Source organism: Rhipicephalus microplus, chromosome 4 (genome assembly GCF_043290135.1).
Source record: "Rhipicephalus microplus isolate Deutch F79 chromosome 4, USDA_Rmic, whole genome shotgun sequence".
Taxonomy (NCBI): domain Eukaryota; kingdom Metazoa; phylum Arthropoda; class Arachnida; order Ixodida; family Ixodidae; genus Rhipicephalus; species Rhipicephalus microplus.
Window position 1 is genome coordinate 101,091,454 of NC_134703.1, and position 26,141 is coordinate 101,117,594.

The 26,141-nt window shown below is 48.5% G+C and overlaps 1 protein-coding gene across 3 annotated transcripts in view; it reads right to left on the reverse strand.

Annotated features, from left to right (window-relative positions):
• LOC119172231 (cholinesterase) overlaps positions 1-26,141 on the reverse strand; it is a 306,247-nt gene that overhangs the window by 161,614 nt on the left and 118,492 nt on the right. The gene's annotated exons all lie outside the window — the stretch shown is intronic.

Sequence of the window (26,141 nt, forward strand, 5' to 3'; positions counted from 1 at the left end):
CCGATACTTCGGCTCTTGGAATTAGCCCGGCGATCGCCTCCCTAATAAACGGGACAGGTGTGACAATTAATCTGGCGTCCGCGAAACAGGACCTTTTGGTGCACAGTGTGTCCAAAGTAGTGAGAAAGAGCCTCGAGTTGTTGATAGTGCTATCGGAACGATTTTGTGTGTTGTTCAGTGTTCTCGTTAACGAGTGCAGGGGAGTGCTCCGATAGACTGATCTAGGCAGATACTTTTTGCACGCGGCAAGGTTTATTTGCGAGACACCATGGATCTCGAAAAGTTAGTTGCTCTTGGTGAAAAGATGGGTCTTTCTGGCGCCGAACTACGGAAGTGGGTCACCCAGAAGGAAAAAGAAGAAAAAGAGAGAGCCAAAGAAGAAAAAGCAGCCGAGCTGGAAAGAGAGAGGTTGGCGGCAGAGAGGGCGAAGGAAGAAAGAGAGCAGCAGTTGAAGTTGGAGTTGGAGAGAGAAAAGCTTGCAGCTGAAAGGGCGAAAGAAGAAAGAGAGCAGCAATTGAAGTTGGAGCTGGAGAGAGAGAAGTTGGCAGCCGAAAGGGCGAGAGAAGAAAGAGAAGCGGAGATGGCTGAAAGGGAGCGGCAGCGGCAGCACGAGATGGAACTCGAGCGGCTCCGTTTGCAACAGCGAAGTGAAACTCCCGTCCAAGCTAGAGTTGAAAGCAGCGAACGGGAAGATCACGGCTTCCGCTTGAACCCAAGCAAGCTGCTCGTAGCGTTTGATGAAAGGAAGGACGACCTTGACGCGTACCTCCACCGATTTGAGACGATTGCGAAGAGCCAGAATTGGCCGGAACATCAATGGGCAACTGCTTTGAGTACTTGCTTGAGTGGTGAAGCGCTCAGTGTGTACGGTAGGCTGACGCCGACCGATGCAGCCAACTATGCAAAGGTGAAAGCTGCTTTGCTGAAGCGATTTAGATTTACCGTGGAAGGATTCCGGGACAGATTTCGGACAGGAAAGCCGGCTGATGGTGAGACGGCTACGCAGTATGCCGCCCGACTTAGTCATTATTTCGACAGGTGGATTGAACTTTCAGGGACAGCGCAGGAGTACGATGAACTTAGAGAGCTGCTAATTAGAGAACAATTCCTTACTAGTTGCCACCCAAGCCTGTCACTGTACTTAAAAGAGAGGAAGGCTGACTCACTTGAAGACATGCTTGAATTGGCTGATCAATTCTTGGAAGCGCAAGGTGGAACTAATTTGGCCAAGGTCAAGAAGGAGTGTCCCGATGATTCGAAGAAATTGGTTCCCGAAGAAAAGAAGCGTGCACCAGAGAGCATGCAGCGATGTTTTCTGTGTAACCGAGTGGGTCATCGCGCGAAAAACTGTCGAACGATCTTTACGAGCCCTACGGTAGTGAAATGTTTTAAGTGTGGTCAGACTGGGCATAAAGCAGATACATGTCGGAACGGAGTGAGTCAAACTCACCAGGTATCCTGTGTGCAAGCAGCACCGAAATCTGATAATAATGCCGTCACTGATGGATTCGTAGAGTTGAAGAATGGGGAGAAAATTCCTATTGTGGGGGCTGTAATGTCAAAACAGCCAACCGGTGTTACGAAGGGAATGCCAGCGCTTCCTGGAAAGATTGCAGGCAAGAAGATTACGGTTCTAAGAGACACCGGTAGCTCCACGGTTATCGTGAGGAGAAATCTGGTACGGGAAAGTGAGTTAACAGGCAAAATGAAACCGGTTTGCCTAATTGACCGTACAGCTCGGATGCTTCCCGAAGCAGAGATTGAGGTGGAAACCCCGTACTTCAGCGGGAAGGTTACTGCTTTATGCATGACGACCCCCCTGTATGACCTTGTCATCGGAAACATCGACGGGGCGCGAGGGCCAAGTGATCCAGAATGTTTGGGAGAAGACCCGAAGATAGAGCCCTCGCCAACACAGCGGCCGCGAGATACAATGGAGGAGCATCCCGTGACGGATCTCACTGGAGCCCAAGGTGAAGCTGCGGCGCAAGAGACAGCGAAGGAGAAGACGATCGTGTCGAATAAGTTCACAGGCCGAGCAACTGGACGTACGTCGGCACGACCTCAACCGACCGACAGTGTAAAGGAGACGGAATTGGCCAGCCGGGAAAAATGTAGAGGCATGATCAAGCGGGTAAATAAACAGACAGGACCCGTCGAATGTAATGACGCGTTAACGGTGTCGGAAGAGACAGCGATGGCTGAGACGACGCCTCAGATATCGTCGTTGGAAAGGGCTCGCCGAACGTGGAAACACAAGAAGAGATCGAGCGAGCACCGCAAGAAAGGGCGCAAGCGCCGCTCAAAGTACGTAGGATAAGTGCTGAGGCCAAAGCAGAATGTGTTTGCAGTGTTGAGTGCCCTATGTTGTGTTAATGTTGTGGTATCCTGTGTCACAAGTGTCGAAGTGATGTGCTGTGATGTGATGTATAGTATTGTACCATTGTTGTAGTGAGAGAACCTTGTACATTTGTATATTGGGAATGTGTGGTGGAGTGTTGTACTCATGCGCTTGTGGTTGTGTTTTCAGGTGTTGTGTAATTGAATTACAATGTACAATTGTATTAAGTGATCTATTGTGAATGTGAAGTGTCATGAGCGACGGATTGTGTTACAGTCTGTGAGAGGGTGTGGTGACTGTTCGCGCTCGTCTGTGGGGTTTTGAATATTATGAGATAATATTCTTAAAGTGGGGGGCAGTGTCACAGAACGAGCGCAAAACAAGAGCGCGCCGCCAAATCCTTGCGACAACGGGCGGCAGAAACGCCGCGAGGTAAAAAGAAAAAAAAAAGAAAGCAAACATCCAGGGCTCCCGGGCGCGCGCTCTCCCCGCAGAAGCACGGCTTCGCAGACGATCCTCCTCACCCCACTTCGGCGGCCCAGCAAGCCCGCGATTTTTCCAGAACGAAGGGGGCGGGGCCATACCGAGTTGACTCACCGGCCGGAGAGGGCATTCCAACTGTCTCGCCCTCTTCCCAGCTTTCGCCGCGTATCGCGCCGACGAAATGACCAGAAATTTCTGGAAGGTGGCGCGGAAGGTATTTAATCGAGCGGCCGAGACGACAGAACAGGAGGTGACGGAAGTTAACGCCAGAGCGCGTAGGGATTCCGCCGTGTAGTCGGCGAAGGTTTCGTTAGTAGTGACAGAACAGGAGGAGACGGAAGTGAGCGCCAGAGTGCGTAGAGAGTCCGCCGTGTAGTCGGCGAAGTTTTTGGTCCGTAGGGACGGCTCGAGCTACAGGCAAGAGCGTGGGTTTACCGCTATCGAGCGAAGACGCGCGCAACAGCTGCGTGTGTGAAGCCGACGGATTTCCGGCGAAGAAGTTTGAAGCTTGGAGAGTGGCCATTTGAGGACGCGAGGTTTCCTGGAAGAGAAACTTCGAGAACTACGGAACGACAACAACGCTGGACTTTGAGTGAGTGATTCTCGGAAGAGTATCATTCAGACTTTTGTTCCAAGGACTTTGGACTGAATAGGTTTTATATCTCTTTAGTCTTTAAGTGTCTTGGTTGTTCAATGCATGCGACTGCATTGTAGTGCGTATTGTTGTCTGTGTCCGTTGTTTCAAGTGTGGTTGATTGTACTGTGTAGTACATTGTCTGTTTGGTGACGTATTGTATGTAACTATTGTGGAGTGTGCATACGTGTGTATTGTTTTTGATCTGCCGTTAATGAGAATATAATTTTGTTTGTTTATCAACCCTCGGCTCTGTCTTATTCTTTGGGCCACAGCCGGCGTCCGCTGGCGCACCAATAAGGACCACTTCTAAATTGTCCACGCTTTCGTGGTGCGGTTCGGGGGGCCGATACTTCGGCTCTTGGAATTAGCCCGGCGATCGCCTCCCTAATAAACGGGACAGGTGTGACACCATCACCACTTCTCTGTCGAAGCTGCTGTGATTACACGATTGCGACTATACTTTATAAATATTTTAGTTTTGCCGTACTAGAAGCGGCAAGAAAGGTCTCCACTTTAATCTCAGAAACATCTGATCAACTTGAAGTGACGGCGGCATGCTTGCAAAGTGGCGACAAATAAAGCAGTGAACTCGAGCTCAGTGGAAAGCTAAGTAGATAAAAATGCTCAATATACCTTTGGTTCCTCAAGGATTGCTTCGCAATACTGAACTTGCTTCTTAACTTAGATCCTAAAAAATCGAGTGGTCCAGATGATATTCCTAACGAGTTCCTTAAGAGGTACGCGGAATGGTGTAGCAAGTTTCTTGGGTTAATCTTTCGAAAGTCGCTTACTTCATCCCAGCTGCCAGATGGAAGATTGCAAAAATAATACCTATTCATAAATCAGGAGAACAGTCATTGGTTTCAAATTACCGGCCGATATCCCTCACTAGCATTTCATGTAAGCTACTAGAGCATATCATCCTCGAACACATAACTGTTTTTCTCGAGAAAATAAAATTTTTGTCTCCTAGTCAACACGGAGTTCGTAGTGGCCTGTCCACTGTTACGCAGCTAACGGAGGTACTTCATGATCTAGCTTCTACCATAAATAATCGTGGCCAAACAGTATTATTTTACTTGATTTCTCTAAGGCTTTCGATTGCGTATGTCACAGAAAGTTACTAATTAAACTGAAAAGTGCGATAGGAGAGGGGTTATTGTTTTCTTGGATAGAAAATTTCCTAACAAATCGCTCACAGTTCGTGCAGTATGAAGGTCATATATCAAACATAGTCCCCGTAACTTCTGGGGTTCCTCAAGGTTCCGTCTTGGGACCACTATTATTTTTAATTTTTATAAATGACCTCACGTCAAACATTACCTGCAATATCAAACTGTTTGCAGATGACTGCATTATTTATAAGGAGGTAACCAGCTACACAGACCACATTAATCTCAATGAATGTCTAACCAAGCTAGCAGATTGGTGCGCTAAGTGGCAAATGTCCATCAATGTGAAAAATCCGCAGCTATGACGGTAACGCGTAAGCAGAATCCATCGCAATTCATCTACACCATTCATGGTTCACCACTGACTAATGTTGTGCAGCATAAGTACTTAGGCATTACATTAACGTCTGACCTGAGATAGGATACACACATAGCTAACGTCACTGCGGCCGCACTGCGTAAACTTTTCTACCTAAAAAGACGACTTAGAATTGCACCAGCGCCCGAAAAACTCTTGGCTTATACCATGTTCGTAAGACCAGTATTAGAATATGCCAACGTAGTTTGGTTTCCTCATACGCTAAGTGGTATTAGTAAATTAGAGGCAGTACAACGCAAAGCCATACGGTTTGTACACAAAAAGTTCAAACGTACAGATTCTCCCACTAACCTTCTGGCATTGAAAAAATTCCGCCATATCCACGAAGTGAATGATGATGAGTGGGCGATGCTCCGGAGGTAAGCCTGGTAAACCATGAATCCTCTGTACATTTTGCCCACTCGATTTTATTACATCACTCCCCCTAGCGTACGTCGCCGCACTAAATCGAACGATTGCCTTCAACCAATGACACGCGCCATATGTGACATCATTCCTATTTTATAAGATCTCGCGTCTTTCATCAACTACAAGTACCGCTTTCTAGTTTATAACATCTTGCATCTTTTCATCATCAGCTACAAGTACCACCATCTAGTAAACACTACAAGAACTAAACGAGAGGTGGCTACATACAGGAGACGGTACCGCCATCTAGTGAACACTGCAAGAACTAAACTAGAGGTGGCTACATACAGGGGACGGTACCGCCATCTAGTGAACATTGCAAGAACTAAACTAGAGGTGGCTACATACAGGCTACAGGGGACGCACAGCCCACGCCCTAAGGAGCTTCGCCCCTAAAACTAGCTACTAGGGCAAAAGAGGCACGCCTGAGGTTCTTGTACCAGTTGTTACATGGCCACTACAAGGTAGATGTGTCTAAGTACGTCACATTTTCACAGTCACGCCCTACTCGTCATAAGCACAAATACAGTCTGCAAGAATATTCCTCAAACAGTGACGTCTTTGGAAAATCGTTTTTCCCACTAACAATACGCGAATGGAATAAACTGAATGCAAATGCTACTAATGCCGACACACTATCCACATTCACCGCAGTGTTAGAAACCATGCGTAATCTACAGTAGTGCTTCAATGCTTCACATACCTTTGCTATTTTCCTCTTTTCTTTTTCTTTTTTGCACGGCGCACTGTAGCAGGCCAGAAGGTACTGGGTGAGGCTTATGTATGTCAGTTGGAATGTTATTGTTTGTTCTTCATGAATGTATACTACCTGCAATGTGCCCTCTGTAATGACTCCAACATTGGAGTCGACAGTATTGCAAATAAAAATAAAAACTGAATTCTTTGTGAGCTGTCTTTAGTCATTTAATGATTTCATTTAATGATAAATGATTTACTGTTGAGCAGGCCGCCCCCAACTTAATTGTATTCATTCGGAAAGTTGTGAGGTAACCGTGATGCATAAAAAGCGTCGCGTTTAGTGTTATTACATGCATGACAAACATATTTGGGTTCTCCCAGTGCATGCTGCTTGAAAAATCAGATGAAAGGGCGAGTGTGTCGAGGAAGTTGTCTCTCTTTTATGCATTCATATATATATATATATTGATGAGCGAGACAGAGAACAAGAGGCAACACCCGATCCTGGGCCAGCTGTTCTTATTCTGACTTCGTTCTTCTCTTCTTTTCCCTAGCTACTCGCGCGCCGAAGCGCCAGCGTCTTTCTCGGTGATGACACTCGGTCATGACTGCGCGCGCGCGGAGCTGGCGGCAAAGTTTCTGGTGGGCGGGCTTGGCTGCATTGTTGTGGTCAGCCCGGACCACAATGCAACATGGAGCGACGGTCTGGGGGAAGAGTCTCTGGTGGACAGCACTGGCTGCCTCGAGCTGGTCGCTCTTTTGCACGCCACGATGTCTCTGGAAAAAGTGCTGTGGACTCAGGCGGCCGGCACTGGCTGCCCCGTTGCGGCCGACGCTCTCGGCCATGCCGCGATTTGGTCCCAGTATCTGCCAGAAGTAGATCTGGTGGTCGATACTGGCTGCATTTCGGAGGTCGGCCTCGGCCATGCTGGAGCTGGGTGCCGGAGTCTGCCACAAGTCTATCGGGAGGCCGAGACTGGCTGCCTTGTTGTGGTTGGTCTCGGCCATGCAGAGACTCTCTGTGGGAAGTAGCTAAACATGCACCTGACAGCGCGCTTAGGACGGGCCGCAAAATCAGCGGCTGGCGTAAAACACCGGACGAGGGTTGCCGAAAGCGTATCCCAAAAGACGCGCTAGGTGCCTTGGCTGGTGTCGAAAATGAGTACGCAACTTCTGTGATGTGTGGCAGAAAACATAATTCACGGCCGGTCTTGGCATCTGCGGCAGGACATTCTGTGAAGCTGTCATCGTATTGGCTGCGTCTGTGGGGTCCCTCTCGTGGAAGCGATGACTCGCCTTGCGGGCTGTCGAACACTCTGGTCGGTGACCATGGCTATTTCGTAGCGGTCGCAGCACGCTTAGCAGGTAATTTCGTTGGTACAGTTTGGGGCACTGGTCTTCATTGCCGTCGGCGTTCTGGACAGGCTGCGATGCCCATTGCTGAGGCTCGAGGGTGCTCTAGTTGCCTGTTGTCATACTGAATGACTGCGATGAGACATCGAGCTGCCGCCCCACTTCAGCTCGATGTATGGTAGTGGGCGCGTTGACGAAAGGTCCAGCTACCCTGTGCTCCTCTGTATTTCCCCCCACGAAAGAGGACGGGATGGCCGATGGCTGAAACGAATTTGGATCCGGTACCAGCGACGAGTCTGGAAGCTCATGTGGAGAACTGGAGTGCTCAGCTGGAGCCTCCAGATGGAACGCTCCTTGAACTCCATCCTCGATACCGGTCAGGTTAGACTGGGGGGTGGAAGGGAGATAGGAGAGTGTCCAGCCGAAGACAGCTATGAGCTTGGAGCTCCACTCCACCCAGGACTGCTGCTTGAAGCCTTCACACCGGTGCCACGCCGCTGCACCTTCCCGAAGACGGTCTACAACCACGGTCCATTTCTGAGATTCCGTCCAGGCCGCGCGCATTCCTATAGCATTGACGGTTGACACCCAGCAGTCGGCGTCGTTCCGGACCCCGTGGAATTCCGGTAGTTCGCAGACGGCTGGTGATTGTGAAGTGGCAGGTGGCAACGCAGAGATCACCGACGCGAAGCAGTCGAGCTGGTGTGAGAGCTCGATCAGAGAAGACCGAAGCTCCCTGCGTTGCTCCGGTGTGCTTGCCTCAAGGTTGTATGAGGCAGCTACATCCAGCACTGCGTTAATGTCACACAATGCTGGCAACATTGTAGGAGCTCGCTCGGCGATCAACGCTGTCAGTTTGTTAGTCTCGGCGCGGAGCAGTGTGATGGTACGCCGCAGCTCCACGGCACTGTCGCACGAGGCTTCTGAACCACTTTGGTTCGCGTCCGTGAAGTACGTGGTTCTAGCAGTACTCACGGTCGTGACACGCACGTCCAAGGAAGCATGAACAGCGTTCCTTGGCGGCTAATGTGTTGGAAGAGTACCGGACAGGGAATGCAGGCTGTGGGAAGCTTGAACAGCAAGCTTCCTTGCTGTTCAAGACTGGTGCAAACACTACAATCATGAGATGCATGTTATGTCACATGACTATATACCACAATCATAAGGCGCTCACGGCCGTTTTGCTAGCTTCACATACACCAAATTCGGTATTACGAGACATAAATGGATGACGAAGGTATGCAGCTGGTGCAAACATAATAATCCTAAGATGCGTGTCATGTAACATCACCACCACTACATGCTACGCTCATGATGCGCTCTTGGCCGTTTCGCCAGCTTCACATGTACCAAATTCAGTGTCACTTCACGCGAACGGATGACATATATAAATGACACGTCCAAACATAATAATCATGACATGAGTGTCATGTAACAACATGACTACATGCCACACCCAAAGCGCCAATACCCTTCGACGTGACATGGAGCACGTTCGCGCCGGCGTTCGTTTGGTCGAGTCACACCGGCAATGCCACGACAGGCGCCTATCTGCCTGGTATATGCTCGCAGGCGCGTGCCGCGCTGTGTTGCTTTGACGCATGCGCGTTTGAGCACGCCCGGCATCCCTATGGATAAGAGACCTGATGGAACTCGTAAGCAGTATTGTGCGCGAGGAGCTGCAAAAGCTGCACGCGGTGTCTTCTCAGCCCCATGTTGCTGCTCCAACAGGTGTCGTCCGCGAAGAGGTCCGGCAGCTGGCGCAACCCATCATGACTCTGCGTCCAGCTGAGGTCCAAAACATGGAGGCCCCGCGTCCAGCCGAAGCTCCGCTATTAACGTACGTGGAAGTGTTACGTACTCCTGCACCGGCTGTTGGCTGCCCGTCCCGTCCGTCTACCCTGTAGACGGCACCGTCATTCTAATCAGGACCACCGCCGTACGGCAACCCACCACTTACACGGAAATCCAGTGTGTGGCTTGCTCCCGACAACTGGCCTCTCTGTTATCACTGTAATGAACCAGGTCACATCTACCGTGAGTGCGCATACAGGCACATGGATCTTCCTGGCTTTCATCCAGATGCTCGTCGATCCAGAGATGGTGAGCGGGCCCGTGCTATCGCTGAATACTTGGCAAGCCAGCAGTTCCCAACCCTTCCGCGTCGCCAATCCCGCTCACCGTTTCCACGGTGCTCCACGTCACTTGGCTAACAATCGACCTTTGCGGACGCCCTTGCCGGAAGATTGCCTAGATCCACGAGCCCGCGCTGGGGAAACTAAGAACAGTGACCTCTGGGGGTGAGGCCGCTGTTGATCGACCGTTACAAGACCCTTCCCTGAACTGCCTGCCGACATCCGACGACATTCTTTCACCGACGTGTGCCATCGACGACAAACGTGTCTCAGCTCGCATCTCCATCCTTGTCGACAACCACCCGCTAACCGCTCTGGTAGATACGGGTGCCGATTATTCCATAATAAGCGCTGACCTTGCTGCACAGCTACGAAAGGTAACGACACCGAGGGGACATGGACCCAACCTCCAGACTGCGGGAGGTCACCTATTGACACCACTGGGAATATGCACTGCCCTGCTCCGAATTCGTGATTCTACATACATTGCTTCCTTCGACATATTGCGCGAACGCTTTCAAAACCTGATTCTCGGAATGGATTTTCTCCGCGAGCATGGAGCCATTATTAACCTTCGCAACTTTTTTATAACATGCTCTGACGACCATACAGCCAAACAAAGGATGCAGCTGCGCAGACCACAAGGCTTCGAATTGCTGACGGCACCATCGCACTTCCGCCGCGAGCCAGTATATGTTGGTTACTGTGGAGAGCGACTGTGACAACAAGAGTAGTGGCATTGCCGAAACTAACCTCTTGGTGCTCTTGACTCGGCAGATTTGTGTCGCGCGCGCTATCGTTCAACTGAAACATCGGAGGACTCAGCTTCTGATCACGAGTTTCAGCGGCCAGTACCAACACTTGGCAAAGCGAACAGCTATTACGAACTTCTAAGCCATTGATGAAGAAGAATGTTTCACTATCTCTCCCATTGCCGCTGCCGCCGAAGGTGACACTGCACTAGCCAGTACAGTTGATGTGAATTGCCAGCTATCCTCTGCGCAGCAGCAGCAGATACGCGTGATTTTGCGTAGGTATAGTGGCCACTTTGCGTCCACCTCCAAAATCAAGCAGACCCCAACCGTGAAGCACCGTATTATGACGCACCCTACCGAACGGCCTCTATACGACAGCAAGCCTACCACGTGTCGCAAAAAGAACAAGAAGAAATACGTTTTCAGGTGAAGCAGATGCTTAACGACGACGTCATCTAACCCTCGAATAGTCCTTGGGCGTCACCCGTCGTACATGTTAAAAAGAAAGACGTCACTCTTCGATTTTGCGTCGATTACCGGAAGCTCAACAAAGTGACGAAGAAAGACGTCTACCCTCTCCCGCGCATAGATGACTCACTGGATCGACTTCGACGTGCCCGATATTTTTCATCAATGAATTTACACAGCGGCTACTGACAGATCTAGGTCGATGAACGCGACAGGGAAAACACAGCGTTGATAACTCCCGATGGCCTCTACGAATTCAAAGCGCTACCGCTTGAATCGTGCTCTGCACCGGCAACGTTCCAAAGGATGATGGACACCACCACCCTGTCCAGTCTGAAGTCCGAATCCTGCCTCGTCTATTTAGACGACGTCGTTGTTGTTTTTTTCAAAACATTTGAGCAACATTTACACCGACATCAGTCCGTCTTCATCGTTATTCGAACCGCAGGCCTATCCCTAGAACCGGAGAAGTGTCATTTTGGCTACGAAGAACTTAAGCTCCTCGGTCACCTTGTCAGTTGCGATGGCATTCGACCAGACCCAGAAAAGACCATGGTCGTTGCTGCATTTCCTCCACATTCAAACAAACGGGATTTGCGCCGATTTTTTTGGCTCCATGCGCCTACTATAGGAGCTGTGTGCAGAAATTTGCTAACATTTCTGAACCCCTTGCCCGCTTAACAAAGAAGGATACTCCCTTTGTATGGTGTCCAGAGCGGAGAGTCGCTTTTTCAACCTTCAGAGTGAACCTTCAGAGTGAACCCTTACTAGGGCATTTTGATGAAGATGCCGCCACCAAACTTCACACTGACGCAAGCAACCTCGGTCTTGGTGCAGTGCTCGTCCAGGGGCAAGACGGCGCCGAGCGTCTCATCGTTTATACTAGTCGCGTTCTGTCATCGGCGGAAGCTAACTACTCGACCACGGAGAAGGAATGCCTTGATGTTATTTGGGCGATATTAAAGTTCTGACCGTACCCGTATGGCCGTCCATTTAGAGTAGTTACGGATCATCATGCCCTCTGTTGGCTGGCCAATCTCAAGGACCCTTCAGAGCGCCTCGCGAGGTGGAGCTTACGCCTTCTCAAGTTTGAGGTTACGATCGTCTACAAATCGGGCCGCAGGCACAACGATGCTGATTGCCTTTCGCGCGCTCCCCTCGCGACGACATCGAGCGATGATGACACCGATGGCCATTTTCTTTGTGCAGTCAGTGAATCTGACTTGGCCCAACAACAGTGGAATGATTCAGAGCTCTGACAACTAATCGAATACCTCCAAGGTCACAGCTCAAGTCCACCATCAGCATTCGCACGTTCAGGGTCGTTTTGTCTCCACAACGACATCGTCTAGAAAAAGAACTTCGAACCCTATGCGACTGAATACTTCTTCGTCGTTCCACCAAGGCTACGTGCTTTGGTTTGGGGAGGGTCACACAATTCTGTTTGAGAAGACAGCGATGGGAGGTCTGTGTTTATGGTGAAGTTGTAGGCTGGTATCATGGTCGTGGCAGGGTGAGGGAAGAACCAGGCAAGCAGCAGAGCCATGGCCATGCAAGTCCAATAAGAGGAGGTTCAGTATTCCGGGTGACGGAGAGTTTGAGAGAGAAAGAAAAAGAGAGGGCTACGTGCTGACATTTTATTTGCCTGCCACAACGAGCCTTCCTACGGCCACCTAGGATTCCTTGCCCACGCCTGTACCCTTGCCCGGATTCGAACTCACTACTACTGGCCAAAGCTCACCCAGGATGTCAAGCGTTACGTTAGAACATGTAATCATTGCCAGCGCTGTAAAGTCCCACCTGTGTGCCCTGCTGGTTTATTGCAGCCTGTTGCATCACCATCACAACCGCTTGAACGAATCGGCATGGACTTGCTTGGGCCCTTCCTGAAGCCACATGATGGCAACCGCTGGATCATAGTCGCTACTGACTATTCAACAAGGTACTGCGAAACGTAAGCCCTACAACGAGGCACCGCCAACGAGATTGTGTATTTTTATGAGCATCGTCCTCCGCCATGGAGCGCCAACGGTTCTTGTCACTGACCATGGAACAGCCTTTACAGCCCAATTGATGTAAGACGTCATGGGACTTAGTGGAACACCTCATCGCAAAACGACCGCATACTATCCACAAACCAATGGTCTGACTGAGAGATTAAACAAGACGTTCGCTGACATGCTATCTATGCACGTAAACCGTGATCACAAAAACTGGGATGAAATTTTGCCACACGTAACGTTCGCTTACAACACTGCGGTTCAAGACACTACAGGTATCACTCCTTTCCGACTGCTTCACGGCCGAGAAGCAATTACGGTGCTGGATGCCATGCTCTTGCCTGACATGACCTATATTCCTACTGATGCGAACGACTTTATCGGGCTCGCCGACGCGGCCCGCCAGCTTGCACTCGAGCGGATCCGAAAACAACAACGCATCGACTCGCAGAGGTATAACTCCCGTCAACGCCATGTTATTTACAAACCCGGTGATCTGGTGTGGCTGTGGATCCCCGTTCGCCGAAGGGGCCACTCGGAAAAGTCACTTCACCACTACTTCGCTATTTATAGAGTACTACGGCGCCTCACAGATGTCAATTACGAAGTCCTGCTTGAAGACACAGCTCGGCGACCTCGATGTTCCCAGCAGGCGGACATTGTTCATGTGTCACGGATGAAGCCACACTTCCCCCGAGCCACCTCTCACTGCTTCATCATGCGTCTTTGTGCGAGTACGCGATTACTTTAACGTTTAATCGGCATTGAGCATCAGGGCCGTACTTCTTTTTTTGAAAGGGGGTAATGCCACGGGCATGGAACGAGGTTGAGCCATGTCAATGCAAGTATGTGCCATTTTGTGAAAAAGAAGAGGACTGGTTGTTGTGCTCGTGGTCAAACGTTCGGTTCGGCTTGACGTCCAGTGCTGCTGCTCCTGTGAACAGACGTTGTGGTCTTTCCGTAATCACGTGACAATGCAAAAAGGCAGGGGAACGCACGCATATGACGGTTCACACGAACAGGCCTCCTTTTTTACGTTTCAAGTTTCGGCCGTGGAGTCAAGGCATCGTCGATACGGCGCCTGTGTTTCATGCGTGTGGAAATGAACGAGGGAAGTAAATCACACAAAGGCTTGTTTCAGGGGTGATTCTCGTAAAGCCGTGGGTTTGTCCATGCATCTATCTCTCTTTGTGACCGGTTCGCAACCATTTGGTTGAATGACTCACTCAGCAGAGGGCGCTGGTGTGACAGACAGACAAACAGACAGACAGACAGACAGAGGCACGGACGGACGGACGGACTGACGGAAGCATGGATGGACGGACAGACGGACTCCCAGATGGACGGACGCACGCATGGACAGACAGACAGACGGATGGACGCATGGACGAACCCATGGACGGACGTAAGCACGAATGGACTGACGGGCGAACACCGCATGCACGGACAGTTGGACACTCGGACGGACGAATGGACACTTCGCCCCATTCATCATCATTCACTCCGTGGATATGCTATGATTTTTTAGATGCGGAGCATCTAATACTCGAGGCTTGTAGTGCGGCGCCGTCCGCAAGCTTCCTCCTCCTTCTTCCACCATCTGTGCATCCCTTCCTCCTCTACACACCGCGTGCGCTTCTCCTCTTCAGGAACATTCGCTAGCTGTATAATGTAGCGCGCATGCGCCGTCACGCTTCGAGAACATCGGCAGCTGACGCGCGCGCATGCGCCGTTGCGCTTCTCCCCCTTCTCGAACATTCGACAGCTGACAGTGCATGCGCCATCGCGCTGTATATATACTCAAGGTCGGCGCTCGCTCGCTCAGTTGCCGCTCGTCGGTTGGTTTGTACGGCGCGTCGACGTCCAAGGTCACGGTGAAATGAATTCCAACGAATCCACAAACACAATGATCGACGTCCCTTGGACCAGCGCCGCCCTTTCGCATACGTGTGTACGTGTTCACTCATTTAACACCCCCTCCTACAACCACGTTAACCAATTTAGCCATCGACCCAAGTAAGTCGCAATTTAACACCCCATTTCACAACCACGTTAACCAATTTAGCCATCGACCCAAGTAAGTCGCACTTTAACACCCCGTTAACCAATTATATGCTCCGCATCCTCCTCAGTGTTCCCCCGAGGGAAGCTGCGGGCAATTTTTTTTATTCTTATATGCAACCTAACGAAAATAAAAGGAAACGCAGACAAGATGGTATAAATAAGGGTCAATTGTAGTAAAGAAGAAATAAACGCGCACGAACAGACATGTTGCCGCCGGGAGGCACCGAACCTGCAATCTTCGGATAACGCGTCGAATTATTTACGACTTTAACTACACCAGTGGTTTAGCAATCTGTTCACGTTGTGGAGTATTTCTGTGCGTATAAACCTGGGAGTGTTATCGATCACCGCTCGCACCCACGATGGCGACAGTGGAAAACTTTTTTTTTTTTTTGCCAGCTGGCGTCCAGTAACAAAGATAATAAACTTGGGGGACCCTTAAGCTTCGCCTTTAGGAGTTGAACGTGATAGCGAAATCCAGCCCCTAGTGCGCCCTTCAACCGCTAAGCGCATACCTATTAATATGTTTTCTTACACACACGCGCACAAGCACACACACGCACGCCCACACAAACGCATGCGCGCGCAAGCGCGACGTATCTATAGTAATGGTACATGCTTTCGATTTATTTAATAGCACTTCTATAACAACTGCATGAAACTTCATGGCTCGTTAGTTGTGGGACACTACTTGTCCCACAGGCACTCATTGATGAGCAAGACTGTGCAGTGTGGCCCCTTCCATCTGCTAGAACGGCGCTCTGCTGTAGTCGAGACACGTTTTTCACAATGTCTCGCAGATGGCACACAGATCACACGCGCACGCGCGCTCGCGAACGGTACATACAAATTTATGATCTAAAGCAAGACTCGCATGGCCTCCAAGATTCACACCACGCGCTCGCCACCTTGGAGGCATAAAGAGTCTGACAATGCCTTACAGATGGCCGCACATTATCTAGCGTTTGCCATTTGATGAACGCCTCTGGAAAGGCATGATATGTTTTACGCTAGATAGACATAGTTGTCCATTTTTAGAGCTGTTTGAAAGCTTCTATGTGTTTTCAGCGGCGATGCCTACACTATCCCGGCGTTTTTCAACGTAGTTTGATGGCCTCCCAAATGCTCTAACAAATTGCCGAACCGGCTTGTTTTCATCCTGACACCTGTCGAAATATACATGACATTTACGTGGTGTTTTTTTCCCCAAGCAGTTGCAAGTACCATCGTGGCTTTGTGGTACTACACCTGCTTGCCACGCGAAAGGCCGGAGTTCAATCCTTCGATAGAACCGAAAATTATATTCTTTGTTTTATTTGCTTTTTTTTCGCTCACAAGCAATGGTACCGACGCCGACAGAGGAATTTCTGCGACACGAGCTCTCTAACGCAATCACGTTATTACACGCTACATTTAGAGAGACGTCACCTGGCTAAAAAAGAGTAATGCTTTCAGGTTCATGTGGACAGAAATTCTCAATAATGTGGACAGGGGGATGACCACCCCTTCAGGTAAATTTGTACAGTATTAAAAAAAAATAGGAATAGGAGGGAGAGTAAGAAAGATAGGGAAATACATCCGTAAGCCTTCATCTTGTAATGCGCTGTCAGGTGCGGCATGAGCCGAGGAAAAAAAAGAGTAGACAACACAAGGTGATGAGCCTTCTCGGGCCATGTCTTGCTTGGCAGCGCATTAAAAGATGAAGCCGTACGAACTAGCCCTTCTTGCAGCCCTCTTACGTCTATAAGGCTATATTTGCACCTACATAGCTGCAAACTTCTTGATATTGTGCCTTATGATGATGACGAATTATGACTGAACCCTTAGGAATCGATAAGAGACTTTAAGCCACCCGCTCGATACGCCTTTCGCATGATCCTTATGCTTCTGCCACGCAGTATTTGCAAACCTGCCATGTATGACACAATCACCCAACATGCGTAACATTATATGGGCGCGACACACACACACACACACACACACACACACACACACACACACACACACACACACACACACACACACACACACACACACAAATCCATAAGGAAGAGAGGTGACACACTCAAAAACTTCCAGTCGTTGTGTGTGTCACTTGTCGCCCTTGTCCGCCGTATTCCTGCTTGGTCTTCGCTTTGGCGTCATGTACCAACTGAACCAGACTTCTATATTACCCCAAATCCAGTCCGGTGAAGAATGGTGTCTTCTTAATTAGCGTTCACCACATCAAGCTTAAAAAAACAACAGCCCTATGACAACACCGCGCGATCTTCTCTCATGGTTCTTCAAACTCGCAACAACGGCAACACCAAGATAAAAGGACGACAAAATGTAACCGAACCACGGCAACTCTCTTCCCGGTAGCTCCAGCGGATGCTGCGCGTGCGTATATGCATGCACAGTTTGTTTATTTATTTCTTCTTTTCTCATTCAACGCGAGAAGTAAGAGCCTGCGAGTGGCGAAGGAGACGTTACGCCTGCTTAGAATCGATAACAACAATCATGCACGGATGTGGACTTCCCCAGGCACAGAGAATTGTGTTCTGCGATTCCGGATCAGGAAGTCCTCCTCGACGTATAACAAAACAGCAATCGCAAAGTTTTTTATCCGATGGCCGTCGCTGAGATGGCGCTGTCCCCAAAGGTCATTACAAAGACACTTTCTTAAACGTGCGTAAACTTTCAAACTGATTTCGATTGGAAGGTCACACATTATATCCAAGAGCATATCATATACCGGGGTCACGCAGGAACTTGGATCGAGATAAGGGCCGATCCGAATTAGGCTGGATCCGGATCAGGCGCTGCTTATAGGGTAATGTTTAGTTACAACAAGCACCGATCGGGATCAAGACAATCGGGATCTGCGCATCGCGATCGGGCATCATGATCGCGATGTGACCGACGTCTTAGGCTGTACCGTGTAGAATCGAAAAACTTGTTGATCACGATCAAGAAGTCCGATACGGATTGGCCCTGATTGCGATAAACAATTATCGACGTAAGATAGGTATCAGCTAATATAGCTAATACCGACTAGTATATACTTGCTAAACGATGACAGCGTTAACTAATGTTGGACATTGTTAACTAACGTACGCTAACCCCCCCCCCCTTTTTTTTTATTGAAATGATGAAATAGGAGAGGTTGGTGCCGCTATAGTGGCACCGGCTACTCCTTTTCTCTTAGTAGGCAATATATGCCGCAAGATCAACAATGAGGGCACAAAATGCCAGTCTGTACAACACACGATGCGAAAGTACACATTAACGAAACTTCACAGGTCAGTTCACATACGGTTAATGGGTTCATATGTTTCACACACAAGGTCAGTTCTCTTCACATGACAGTTCATATTCGCCTAATAGATGCATATGTACACAATTTCCACATACAAAGTCAGTTCATACTAGATACATATGCACACAATTTCCACATACAAGGTCAGTTCACACTGAGAGAGATGATTACACATATAAAACACACTGTATAAATATTATATACTTCCTTTTGCATGTAGACGACATCGCATACGGTAGGTCAATGCTTCCATAAAATATTTCATTCCTCAAGAAATGTCTTGACAGCTACAAGTGCTGTTTTCTGCAGACCTGCAGTTGGCCATGGACCTAGTATTTTTGTCACTGTGAAGGGCGTCCTATGTAAAATTTGCGAACTTCCTCGTAATACTTGTCTTTGTGTTTCATATTTCGGGCACTCCAGAAGCAGGTGAGGTACATCTTCGTCAGGGTGGCCGCAGGAGCTCTCTGTACTAGGCGAACGCTTTAAACTATGTAGGAAGTGTCACGTAAATGCTGTACCAAGCCCTGGGCGGTGGACCAATGTTTCAAATTTTCTCTTTTCACTTAACTCTGATGGGATGCTTAGTTTTATGCAAGGGTCTACTAAGTATAAGTCTGAACTTTTAAATTTTTGTCGAGCCATTTGGCTTTGGTGACACTGCAGGTAAGCTGTCTGAGAAGTAAACGTATTTCAGTGTGTGGAATTGGCAGAACAAATCTCCCTTCATTATTGTGGGCCCTATTGGCCACGGCGTCCGCTACAGTGTTTCCTGGAATGCTGCAGTGACCTGCAATTCATTGAAACTCGATCACGTGGTTCATTTTTCTTGCTTTTACGTGTTCTATTAAGGTCTCATATAACAGGGTAGCGTTCTAAAAGAGGTATTTATCACTTTGTAGCAACGCTAGAGCGACCTTCAAATCGCTAAAATTGACCCATTTTCGTGCCTCTTCTTCGGATGTTATGAAGCGTAGTGCAGATAGAATTGCAAGAATCTCCGCAGCAGTAGAAGACGTCACTCGACATAATTTAAATGTCTTCTCTATTGCCAAGTATGGGATGACAAAAGCTGAAGAGGAGGAGTTTTCATTTGAAGAACCACCTGTATACACGTGAATATACTGTGGATAAGGAAATAAATCTGAAATAGTGCCAGCTGCTGTGCAACTATCACGAACATGTCCTTTTTAGATATTATTCCTTCGGCCGACAACTGTATTGTTGGTCTTCACAGCGTCCAAGGAGGAAAATTAATATCTACTCTGTTTATCTCATACCTCGGTAGCAATGCTTTATGTTCCTGCGAAATTTTGTGTGGCTTACATTTATTTATTTCTGTAAGAGCTCGTATTACGGAGAATGGCGAATGACGAGCTTCGGCAATTACGAGAGAACTCGTTGTTGCCTGTGCGACTCCCATGCATTCTCTTAATCCCCTTGCCAGTAATCTCTGAAGGCGCTCCTCTGTAGTTTTCGAGAAATCCTTGGGTATCGGTGCTGAATATGCATTCTCTTGTTTTAGCAGTTTTATTATGCACTTGCAGTAGTGAAGAGACTACTTGCACCTTTTCAGTGGTGATTGCTGTGGAATTTGTAAATTGTGGACATGTAGTCGTGATTCCTGGTCTGGTTATTAGGCGACAGAATTTGTCAGCAACATCTGTTGGGGGAGTGTTCAGGGCTATGGCAAAAGCTCGAAAAGTGTGGCTCTAGGTAACAGGAACACTGAAGGATCGGATGATTGCCCATATTCTAGGCACAGGAGAGAAAGGACTCAACTACGAGAAGTATTGTCGCCATGGCCTGCTACCTAATTTCTGTAAGCGACGGTGTGATTTTGCATGAGTTTTTTTTTTCTTTTTGTGCCATCTTGTAGTCCTCGAGTCTCCCGCTGCGATGGTAAGCCCGTTGTGCTCGTCTTCTGATTGCTCTTAAATCTTCGTGCACTATGGCCTATTTGGTGCTAATGTTGTAAGAGTCGCTCAATATAGTTGTAAATGTTTCCAAGTTTTTTTTTTTTGTCTAATGTACCTGTTATGCGATGACTAAAGTGTTGCCAGTTAGTATATTTTGAGTAGCGTCGAGTCCTTGTACTCCTCATAAGTCTATGTACTACCAGAATCGGGAAGTGATCACTGCTATGCGTTTCGATATCTGTTGACCATTTAGAAACCTCACGAAGGAAGGTCATGTTAGCATAGCGTGACATCTATACAACTGCAGTAACGATATCCTGTTATAAACGTTGGAGAGGTATCGTTTGGCACTGTCAAGTTGCATTTCTCAGAAGCACATTAGACAACATTTTCGCAAGAGTCAGTATGTTCACTGTCCCAGATTACATTATGAGCGTTAAAGTCTCTACAAACTAGCACACATGAGTCCGCGATATTAAACACATTAACTAGGCTGTCCAAAGATATTTTGCTAGAAGATTGTAGAGAAAGGCTTACGACAGTGACACTTCTATTTTTAAAGGATATTTTGCAGGCCACAAACTCAGGTATATCTGAGTCACTTGACTGTATTAAATAGGATGACGGGTCTTTTCCAACACAAAGCATCGCTCTGCTCTTTTTAGCTCTGAGCAACGACTTATGTATCACGTAGCTGGACAGTTGGAAATCATCTCGCACACCTGTTTTCTGTATGCATAGTAGAGGGAAAGTATGTTCAGCAAGGAGTTTATGAAAATTATCTGACTTATTACGAAGGCTGTTAGCATTCCACTGATATATGAAGACATTGTTATAGCGACTATTCATAGTAAGCCTGCCGTGAAGCTGACTGAGTTTGTGGCAGCGATATATTGCGGCTCCATTGATAGTAATGATTTTACCTCCGGTAGGTTGTTTGCCTGTGGAAGAGCACTGAGAAATGCACGAAGAGCAGTGATGACCATCGGTAGGATCATATCAGCCAAAGGTACAGACGCGTAATCACTAACCGGTTCTGAAGGTCCATCCGTGGTCGGTGCTGAACGTCGAGGAGGAGTATCAGATGACCACTGAGATCGTTTCTGCGTCAGCAATGTATGCTGAGGTAGTCGCCGAGATGATTTTTGATGGGGTGTCTGCCGTGGTGTCTGCAAGATATGACCCCGATTATCTAAGGGCGGATCTTGTCGGTCGCCAACTGTAGGTTGTCGGATCGGTTTCTTTAGAGCTGCAGAATAACTATACTTATCCACCTGGTCCAGCTCTTCGTGGGAAATTAGAGCTCCATGTCTTATAGTGTAGGGGTTAGGTAGGGGCGCATTACGTAGAGGTGACCATCCGTGTATCCACTCGTGCCAGCGTAATATTGAGGCAGCTCTGTTCTGAGGGCATCCAAACTAGGAAGCAGTATGATTTCCTCCACAGTTGGCGCACTTTGGCTGCAGCACGGACTTGCACTCCGAGTGGTGATGGTTTTCTGAGCATATCTTGCAGCAACGTGGGCTGTGACAGTTCTTCGCTAAATGACTAAATCTCTGGCAGCTTTAGTACTTAAGGGCAGGACCCAGGTATTCTTCAACAGGGTGACTTGTGAAGCCCAAATGTAGTTTTTCCGGCATTGGCCTGTCTTCTATGAAGGTCAGAATAACAGATTTCAGAGGGTGATGTTATATTGCACCATCTTCTTGTCATTTGAAGCGTGTCTGACAGCGGGCAGATGTCAGACCAAAATCTTTCAGGAAATCAAACAGTTGCGCCTCAGTGCATTGAAGTGGAACATGGCGTATCTTGCCAACCTTTCTCGTACAAGATGTTGGAATATAAGGCTTGACTCCCAATCCAGCCACTTCACTCATCGATAGGAGATGCTTTGCCGATGAAACAGAAGAAACGCTGACAGAAACGCTTTCATCTCTGTTCAATAGTAACGACTGAACTTCTCTTTGGCCGCTGAGAAAGTTCCTGACGCAGCGCGGTTTGGATTCACGTGCCAGAAGTTGTCGCCTTTCTCTGATGGTTGAACGACCACTGGAATTCCCTCCGGTCGTTTCTTCTTGTATGTCACGAGGGTGAATGGCGAGTCATCACAGTCAATTTCCTCATCGCTTAAGTCATAGGTCGATGTCCTATCACCGTCGACGCGAGCTTTCTTCGCCTCGTTTTCGCATCCGTCAGTCATGGTTTCTGAAGGTACGCTGGCCTGAGCTGCAGCATTTAGTACTAGCGCCGCCAGTCTGATAACGTGGTTCGCATGCTGTGACATTTCCGAATGCTTGGCCGGTTCTGTGGCACTCACGTGCCTTAGAAGACGCTGCCGGTCATGGGGCTCGTGCCGTCGCTTTTGCTGCCTACTGCCGTAGTTGATAGATGCTGCCTACTGCCGTAGATGATAGAGACGCCCTTGAGAGCGCAGAGCAACCCCACAATAATGTGCAGAATTCAATTCATTATGACTGTGGCGATGGACGTGGATTCGCCTGGGCTTCCACCGCAACCATCGACGTCGTCTGCAACTGCTACGAGAAAGTTTACGGGCCACCCGAGTGATGCCGAGAGTGAGGACACCCTTATTCACTCTACGGTCAGTGACGAAAGCTCCGGCAAAGGCAATTTCGTGCCTGTGACAAGGCGTCAGTCAAAAAGAAGACTAGTGATGCCGTCTCCATCAACAAGTAAGAATGCTACGAGGACGCGAGAGCCTCCGATTTACACAATTCTGTGTGTGCAGGTCGACGCCGCTCATAGTCTTTACCGGCTCAATTGTCAAGTAACGTCTAGGTCTATTGAGGCACTCACCAAGGGATAGACCGCGGACGTGCGGATCAACGGCCTAAGAATATCCTCGCCATAGACGTCACTCAACGAAGCACATTGGTAGTGTTGAGCAACGTCAAGGTGTTGGAGAACATCAACGTTCAGTCATACACACCTGATGGCCACGACTCTACTGCAGGCGTCATTTACGATGTCGACATTTCCATCAGCGGAAGTGACTTTGCTGCTCTCATCAAACCGGTGTCTGCAGAACTTACCACACTGCAAGCCCGTCGCCTTGGAAAAACACGCTGCGTGAAGTTCGTGTTCAAGGGAGACAGCCTTCCATCGCAAGTCAAGGTCGGCCATTTTCGACACACAGTGCGACCCTTCGCACCAAAGCCCCTTAAATGCCGGAAATGTTATAGGTTGGGACACGTCAGTGGTGTTTGTACAAATCCGGCTGTGTGCTCGCTATGCTCAGAATCACATAGCGCAGACGCTTGCCAGGCAGAACTTCGTAAGGGCTGAAACTGTCACGGCCCTCACGGTGCATCATCAAAAGATTGCCCAAGCATGAAAAAAGGAATTGCAAGTATTGAGCCAATGGTCCGGGACGGCTCAACTCACAGGGAGGCCTCTGCCGAAGTACGACGCCGGCGGTCTCGTCGCCGGAGTCCATGAGAAGGCCCAGTGCCGAAGCAAGGACTGCATTTCACCAAATGATCGCCGGCATACCACCCCAAGCGTCCAGACACGCCGACGACAAATCATTCAAGCAAGACGAGAGCATCACCGGCTCGCTTGACGCATTGCCAGCGCTGCCGACGATAGACCCACAATCTGAGCCGCCGCATCGCTCGTCTACAATCACTTCGAAACCAGAATGCGGTGATAGTGGAGATAAGGAAATCGTAACCATGGTAAAGGCCCTCATGAATACTATTCGTATGCTTCTCACTAGCATTGACAGTCCGGCTGCTAAGAGTGCGCTTCAATTAGTAGATGCGCTGAAGCCGGTGCTATCAAGTCTGGAAAATCTCCATGGCTCGTACTCTGCAAGCACATACCAACTTATTTGAAGACCAATGGCCTGGGAAAATCACAAAACTACAACACTTCGACTCGCATCGACTGGGCAAAGTTCAGGTCACTGACGGAAGAGAGGTGTGAAGAAAATGAAGCGCCTCCTCTTGACACTCTCAACCATATGATCAGGGCTGCTGCTCAAGAAGCGACTTGTCATATTGAACATACTTCAAAATATTGTCAACATGAAGCGGAATTGGAACGGATCAGAGATGTCCGTCATCGTGCAGAGCGAAGATATAGGCGCACTAAGTCCATTCACGACTTGGGGGAGGCAAGGTGCTTACAGAAAAAAAATTCAGCGGCGAATCAACACACTTTAGTCCTTTCGGTGGAAATCTCTGTGCTAATCGTTAGATCCACACAAGCCTTTGACGCAGACATAAAGGATTGTTCGTGGCCTACGAAGGGCGCCGCATCAACATCACTTCTTCGAGTGTCTGTCTCTCCACCAAGGCTGCACCGAAATTGAAGTAGCAGAAGATTTCTGCATGTAAGTTGCCGGTCAGGCGTCCGTATGCACCACGCGTCACCTAAAAAACTCAACAGTCTGCAGAGATACAACAATGGACCCTTTTTTCTCTCTAGAGGAACTTCAAGGGGCCTTGACGGCATGCAAACGATCTTCATCGCCTGGTCCGGATGGGATAACATACATAATAGCTCTTTGCAACCTCGGTGAAGCAGCTCGACGGGCCCTCCTATCCGTGTACAACGACTCGTGGAGCAGCGGATTTGTTCCTTCTTCGTGGAAATCCAGCCGCCTCGTCCCTGGGCTTAAACCAGGTAAATCTCGTCTAAGCTTGACCTCTTATCGCCCCATCGCGCTTACCAGCTATTTCAGGAAAGTGATGGAGAGGATTTGGACTCGCCTAGAGGGGTGGTACCTGAAGCACCACGAGGTATACTCTGATGCTATGACGGGCTTTCGGCGTGCGCGGTCCGCTATTGATAACGTTATTGACCTGGTCTCGTCTTTGTAGCATCAAAAAAGACAAACATTTATCTGTGGCGTTGTTCTTGGACGTGAAAGGCGCATACGACAATGTATCGCATGAAGCCATTCTGGATGTCATGGAAGATGTCGGATTAGGGGGTCGGGTTTACCTATGGATCGACAGCTTTTTGAAGGGCGGAACTTTCTTTATAAAGACGGAGAATTGCACAACAATGCATCATTGCATCAGTCGTGGTGTGTCTTAAGGTGGCGTTCTTGTCCCCACACATTTAAATGCGAACATTTCTTAGCGAACTTCGGCGACATTGAGCGTATCTATCTATCTATCTATCTATCTATCTATCTATCTATCTATCTATCTATCTATCTATCTATCTATCTATCTATCTATCTATCTATCTATCTATCTACTATCTATCTACCTATCTATCTATCTATCTATCTATCTATCTATCTATCTATCTATCTATCTATCTATCTATCTATCTATCTATCTATCTATCTATCTATTCACTGTGTCTTCCAATTACATAAACGTCAGGAAATGCTTCAGCTAGAGGTGGCATTGATATATCCTTGAAAAGCACAAGGGCAATGAATGGCCTCAATGGCTACGGCGTGCTCCCGACACTAATTACTACTCGCCAGATCCTTGACACTAAAGAAAATACACTTAAACTCTCGCAAAACACTGTCCATTGTGTCCTCCGAAGCTTTTTGGTGTGTCACCGTAATGATGCATTAAGTCTCTTGAACTGAGTGTTGAGAGATGGTTCCCTACATCTTCGCATAAGCTCTTTCTCTGCCCTTCTTCTAGCTGCACACAAAGTGCGGAGTTTAAAGGGGCTATGAAACACTTTTTAAGTAACCATGAAAGTAATTCACTGGAAAAGCATATTGCCCGATAAATTCAATACCGCAAAAATTTTAAGGATCCATCCAGTACGAGCAGTTACAAATATTTGTCGCACGCTGCATTCGCATTCTCTCTTCTCTCGTCTCGACGAAAGCGCTGGAAGCTAAGCAGGGAGGAATGGGAGGGGCAAACAAAAACGTCCCAAATGCCTCGTGACCTTCAGCACTTTTTTTTTCCTTTTTTCAATGAATACGTGACTTTGTCAGTGCGATCGCGCGCACACGCGTGGACAAGTGACGGCCTCTCACGGTGATTTCTGTAACAACCGAGCGCGCCATGTTTAAATCAG